We start from the raw sequence: 7,183 nt of genomic DNA, 5'->3' as shown, positions 1-7,183 counted from the left end.
CACTGCGTGCAGAGCTATTCCGTGTTCCACATCAAACGTGAAAGGAGCCTTGATTTCCTTGATGGCACTCCAGAGAAAACCCAAGATCACTGTCTCAAGTCTAGAGGGATCCTGAGGTCACTGGAGCAACACGAAAGGGCTCCCTGTACCCCAAATCAACTCGAGATGAGAGCTTAGTCCCTGGCTTCGCCAAAAGAGGAATACCAACTCTCCACAAGCACCTCAAGAGGAGGTTTCTCTCAGCTACTGGTATGTGAGAGGGCCCCTGAGTTTGTGGCCTCAAGTGGAATGGATACCGAGATGCTCTGACTCGAAGTAAGACCAGATATCCCTAAAGTGAATTGAATGCAGGCTCGTCTTGCGTCTCCCAAGACGAAGGGATGTCTGAATCCCCTGTGGAGACCACAGAGAAAGACGTAGTCCTCCGCCTCATCGCGACCGGAGACCTCACATCCTTTGAAAACTCGAGAGGTTGGGGAGATCAATGCTTCCAAAGGAGACGATTCCTGACTCCTCTTGAAAATGGATAGGAGTCCCAGGATCCCTGTGGCACGTGGGAAGGGACCCTGGGTCTCCCGCCTCACGTGGAGACGCGTCCCAATTGCCATGCCAAGTCTCGAGGAGAATCCCGAGGTATCCCTCGCACCTAGGCAGGTGTCCTGACGTCGTTGAACAAACACGTGTCTGGAAGGGCCCTCCCCGTCGTAACTCGAGAATATACCCCAGGTTCCGGCCGCAACTCGAGAAAAACCATGAGAATTCCCCCTCGCCGAGAGATGAGGCCCGAATCCCCTGCACTGTGTGCAGAGCAATTCCGTGTTCCACATCAAACGTGAAAGGAGCCTTGATTTCCTTGATGGCACCCCAGAGAAAACCCAAGATCACTGGCTCAAGTCTAGAGGGATCCTGAGGTCACTGGAGCAACACGAAAAGGATCCGTGGACCCCAAATCAACTCGAGATGAGAGCTTAGTCCCTGGCTTCGACTCAAGGGGAATACCAACTTTACACAAGCACCTCAAGAGGAAGCTTCTCTCAGCTACAGGTATGTGAGAGGGACCCTGAGTTTGTGACCTCAAGTCGAATGGACACCGAGATGCTCTGACTCGAAGTAAGGCCGGATATCCCTGCAGTGAATTGAATGCAGGCTCGTCTTGCATCTCCCAAGACGAAGGGATGTCTGAATCCCCTGTGGAGACCACAGAGAAAGACCTAGTCCTCCGCCTCAACGCGAACGGAGGCCTCACATCCTTTGAAAACTCGAGAGGTCCGAGGAGATCAATGCTTCCAAAGGAGACGATGCCTGACTCCTCTTGAAAGTGGATAGGAGTCCCAGGATCCCTGTGGCACGTGGAAAGGGAACCTGGGTCTCCCGCCTCACGTGGAGACGCGTTCCAATTGCCATGCCAAGACTTGAGGAGAATCCCGAGTTGTCCCTCGCACCTAGGCAGGAGTCCTGACGTCGCTGAACAAACACGTGTCTGGAAGGGCCCTCCCCGTCGTAACTCGAGAATATACCCCAGGTTCCGGCCGCAACTCGAGAAAAACCATGAGACTTCCCCCTCGCCGCGAGATGAGGCCCGATTCCCCTGCACTGCATGCAGAGCAATTCCGTGTTCCACATCAAACGTGAAAGGAGCCTTGATTTCCGTGATGGCACACCAGAGAAAACCCAAGATCACTGTCTCAAGTCTAGAGGGATCCTGAGGTCACTGGAGCAACACGAAAGGGCTCCCTGGACCCCAAATCAACTCGAGATGAGAGCTTATTCCCTGGCTTCGCCTCAAGAGGAATACCAACTTTCCACAAGCACCTCAAGAGGAGGCTTCTCTCAGCTACAGGTATGTGAGAGGGACCCTGAGTTTGTGGCCTCAAGTGGAATGGACACCGAGATGCTCTGACTCGAAGTAAGACCAGATATCACTAAAGTGAATTGAATGCAGGCTCTTCTTGCGTCTCCCATGACGAAGGGATGTCTGAATCCCCTGTGGAGACCACAGAGAAAGACCTAGTCCTCCGCCTCATCGCGACCGGAGACCTCACATCCTTTGAAAACTCGAGAGGTTGGGGAGATCAATGCTTCCAAAGGAGACGATGCCTGACTCCTCTTGAAAGTGGATAGGAGTCCCAAGATCGCTGTGGCACGTGGAAAGGGACCCTGGGTCTCCCGCCTCACGTGGAGACGCGTCCCAATTGCCATGCCAAGACTCGAGGAGAATCCCGAGGTGTCCCTCGCACCTAGGCAGGAGTCCTGAGGTCGCCGAACAAACACGTGTCTGGAAGGGCCCTCCCCGTCGTAACTCGAGAATATACCCCAGGTTCCGGCCGCAACTCGAGAAAAACCTTGAGACTTCCCCCTCGCCGCGAGATGAGGCCCGATTCCCCTGCACTGCGTGCAGAGCAATTCCGTGTTCCACATCAAACGTGAAAGGAGCCTTGATTTCCTTGATGGCACTCCAGAGAAAACCCAAGATCACTGTCTCAAGTCTAGAGGGATCCTGAGGTCACTGGAGCAACACGAAAGGGCTCCATAGACCCCAAATCAACTCGAGATGAGAGCTTAGTCCCTGCCTTCGACTCAAGAGGAATATCAAATTTCCACAAGCACCTCAAGAGGAGGCTTCTCTCAGCTACAGGTATGTGAGAGGGACCCTGAGTTTGTGGCCTCAAGTGAAATGGACACCGAGATGCTCTGACTCGAAGTAAGGCCGGATATCCCTGCAGTGAATTGAATGCAGGCTCGTCCTGCATCTCCCAAGACGAAGGGTTGTTTGAATCCCCTGTGGAGACCACAGAGAAAGACCTAGTCCTACGCCTCAACGCGAACGGAGGCCTCACATCCTTTGAAAACTCGAGAGGTCCGCGGAGATCAATGCTTCCAAAGGAGATGATGCCTGACTCCTCTTGAAAATGGATAGGAGTCCCAGGATCTCTGTGGCACGTGGAAAGGGGCCCTTGGTCTCCCGCCTCACGTGGAGACGCGTCCCAATTGCCATGCCAAGACTCGAGGAGAATCCCGAGGTGTCCCTCGCACCTAGGCAGGAGTCCTGACGTCGCTGAACAAACACGTGTCTGGAAGGGCCCTCCCCGTCGTAACTCGAGAATATACCCCAGGTTCCGGCCGCAACTCGAGAAAAACCATGAGACTTCCCCCTCGCCGCGAGATGAGGCCCGATTCCCCTGCACTTCGTGCAGAGCAATTCCTTGTTCCACATCAAACGTGAAAGGAGCCTTGATTTCCTTGATGGCACTCCAGAGAAAACCCAAGATCACTGTCTCACGTCTAGAGGGATCATGAGGTCACTGGAGCAAAAGGAAAGGGCTCCGTGGACCCCAAATCAACTTGAGATGAGAGCTTAGTCCCTGGCTTCGACTCAAGAGGAATACGAACTTTCCACAAGCCCCTCAAGAGGAGGCTTCCTTCAGCTACAAGTATGTGAGAGGGACCCTGAGTTTGTGGCCTCAAGTGGAATGGACACCGAGATGCTCTGACTCGAAGTAAGGCCGGATATCCCTGCAGTGAATTGAATGCAGGCTCGTCTTGCATCTCCCAAGAGGAAGGGATATCTGAATCCCCTGTGGAGACCATAGAGAAAGACCTAATTCTCCGCCTCATTGCGACCGGAGGCCTCACACCCTTTGAAAACTCGAGAGGTCCACGGAGATCAATGCTTCCAAAGGAGTCGATGCCTGACTCCTCTTGAAAGTGGATAGGAGTCCCAGGATCCCTGTGGCAAGTGGGAAGGGAGCCTGGGTCTCCCGCCTCACGTGGACTCGCGTCCCAATTGCCATGCCAAGACTAGAGGAGAATCCCGAGGTATCCCTCGCACCTAGGCAGGAGTCCTGACTTCGCTGAACAAACACGTGTCTGGAAGGGCCCTCCCCGTCGTAACTCGAGAATACACCCCAGGTTCCGGCCGCAACTCGAGAAAAACCATGAGACTTCCCCCTCGCCGCGACATGAGGCCCGATTCCCCTGCACTGCGTGCAGAGCAATTCCGTGTTCCACATCAAACGTGAAAGGAGCCTTGATTTCCTTGATGGCACTCCAGAGAAAACCCAAGATCACTGTCTCAAGTCTAGAGGGATCCTGAGGTCACTGGAGATACAAGAAAGGGCTCCGTGTACCCCAAATCAACTCGAGATGAGAGCTTAGTCCCTGGCTTCGACTCAAGAGGAATACCAACTTTCCACAAGCACCTCAAGAGGAGGCTTCTCTCAACTACAGGTATGTGAGAGGACCCTGAGTTTGTGGCCTCAAGTGGAATGGACACCGAGATGCTCTGACTCGAAGTAAGGCCGGATATCCCTGCAGTGAATTGAATGCAGGCTCGTCTTGCATCTCCCAATATGAAGGGATGTCTGAATCCCCAGTGGAGACCACAGAGAAAGTCCTAGTTCTCCGATTCATCGCGACCGGAGGCCTCATATCCTTTGAAAACTCGAGAGGTCCGCGGAGATCAATATTTCCAAAGGAGACGATGCCTGACTCTTCTTGAAAATGGATAGGAGTCCCAGGATCACTTTGGCACGTGGAAAGGGACCCTGGGTTTCCGCCTCACGTGGAGACGCGTCCCAAAGACCATGCCAATACTCGAGGAGAATCCCGAGGTGTCCCTCGCACCTAGGCAGGAGTCCTGACATCGCTGAACAAACACGTGTCTGGAAGGGCCCACCCCGTCGTAACTCGAGAATATACCCCAGGTTCCGGCCGCAACTCGAGAAAAACCATGAGACTTCCCCCTCGCCGCGACATGAGGCCCGATTCCCCTGCACTGCGTGCAGAGCAATTCCGTGTTCCACATCAAACGTGAAAGGAGCCTTGATTTCCTTGATGGCACTCCAGAGAAAACCCAAGATCACTGTCTCAAGTCTAGAGGGATCCTGAGGTCCTGGAGCAACACGAAATAGCTCCGTGGACCCCAAGTCAACTCGAGATGAGAGCTTAGTCCTTGGCTTCGACTCAAGAGTAACACCAAATTTCCACAAGCACCTCAAGAGGAGGCTTCTCTCAGCTACAGGTATGTGAGAGGGCCCCTGAGTTTGTGGCCTCAAGTGGAATGGACACTGAGATGCTCTGACTCGAACTAAGGCTGGATATCCCTGCAGTGAACCGAATTCAGGTTCGTCTTGCATCTCCCAAGACGAAGGGATGTCTGAATCCCCTGTGGAGACCACAGAGAAAGACCTAGTCCTCCGCTTCATCGCGACCGGAGGCCTCACATCCTTTGAAAACTCGAGAGGTCCGCGGAGATCAATGCTTCCAGAGGAGGCGATGCCTGACTCCTCTTGAAAATGGATAGCAGTCCCAGGATCCCTGTGGCACGTGGAAAGGGACCCTGGGTCTCCCGCCTCACGTGGAGACGCGTCCCAATTGCCATGCCAAGACTCGAGGAGAATCCCGAGGTGTCCCTCGCACCTAGGCAGGAGTCCTGACGTCGTTGAACAAACACGTGTCTGGAAGGGCCCTCCCCGTCTTAACTCGAGAATATACCCCAGGATCCGGCCGCAACTCGAGAAAAACCATGAGAGTTCCCCCTCGCCGAGAGATGAGGCCCGAATCCCCTGCACTGCGTGCAGAGCAATTCCGTGTTCCACATGAAACGTGAAAGGAGCCTTGATTTCCTTGATGGCACTCCAGAGAAAACCCAAGATCACTGTCTCAAGTCTAGAGGGATCCTGAGGTCACTGGAGCAACACGAAAGGGCTAACTGGACCCCAAATAAACTCGAGATGAGAGCTTAGTCCCTGGCTTCGCCTCAAGAGGAATACCAACTTTCCACAAGCACCTCAAGAGGAGGCTTCTCTCAGCTACAGGTATGTGAGAGGGACCCTGATTTTGTGACCTCAAGTGGAATGGACACCGAGATGCTCTGACTCGAAGTAAGGCCGGATATCCCTGCAGTGAATTGAATGCAGGCTCGTCTTGCATCTCCCAAGACGAAGGGATGTTTGAATCCCCTGTGGAGACCACAGAGAAAGACCTAGTCCTCCGCCTCTTCAAGACCGGAGGCCTCACATCCTTTGAAAACTCGAGAGGTCTGCGGAGATCAATGCTTCCAAAGGAGACGATGCCTGACTCCTCTTGAAAATGGATAGCAGTCCCAGGATCCCTGTGGCACGTGGAAAGGGACCCTGGGTCACCCGCCTCACGTGGAGACGCGTCCCAATTGCCATGCCAAGACTAGAGGAGAATCCCGAGGTATCCCTCGCACCTAGGCAGGAGTCCTGACTTCGCTGAACAAACACGTGTCTGGAAGGGCCCTCCCCGTCGTAACTCGAGAATATACCCCAGGTTCCGGCCGCAACTCGAGAAAAACCATGAGACTTCCCCCTCGCCGCGACATGAGGCCCAATTCCCCTGCACTGCGTGCAGAGCAATTCCGTGTTCCACATCAAACGTGAAAGGAGCCTTGATTTCCTTGATGGCACTCCAGAGAAAACCCAAGATCACTGGCTCAAGTCTAGAGGGATCCTGAGGTCACTGGAGCAACACGAAAGGGCTCCGTGGACCCCAAATCAACTCGAGATGAGAGCTTAGTCCCTGGCTTCGACTCAAGAGGAATATCAAATTTCCACAAGCAACTCAAGAGGAGGCTTCTCTCAGCTACAGGTATGTGAGAGGGACCCTGAGTTTGAGGCCTCAAGTGAAATGGACATCGAGATGCTCTGACTCGAAGTAAGGCCGGATATCCCTGCAGTGAATTGAATGCAGGCTCGTCTTGCATCTCCCAAGATGAAGGGTTGTCTGAATCCCCTGTGGAGACCACAGAGAAAGACCTAGTCGTACGCCTCAACGCGAACGGAGGCCTCACATCCTTTGAAAACTCGAGAGGTCCGCGGAGATCAATGCTTCCAAAGGAGATGATGCCTGACTCCTCTTGAAAATGGATAGGAGTCCCAGGATCCCTGTGGCACGTGGAAAGGGGCCCTTGGTCTCCCGCCTCACGTGGAGACGCGTCCAAATTGCCATGCCAAGACTCGAGGAGAATCCCGAGGTGTCCCTCGCACCTAGGCAGGAGTCCTGACGTCGCTGAACAAACACGTGTCTGGAAGGGCCCTCCCCGTCGTAACTCGAGAATATACCCCAGGTTCCGGCCGCAACTAGAGAAAAACCATGAGACTTCCCCCGCGCCGAGAGATGAGGCCCGAATCCCCTGCACTGCGTGCAGAGCAATTCCGTG

Source organism: Dama dama, unplaced genomic scaffold (assembly GCF_033118175.1).
Source record: "Dama dama isolate Ldn47 unplaced genomic scaffold, ASM3311817v1 ptg000096l, whole genome shotgun sequence".
NCBI lineage: Eukaryota > Metazoa > Chordata > Mammalia > Artiodactyla > Cervidae > Dama > Dama dama.
This window is presented reverse-complemented; position numbering follows the sequence as displayed.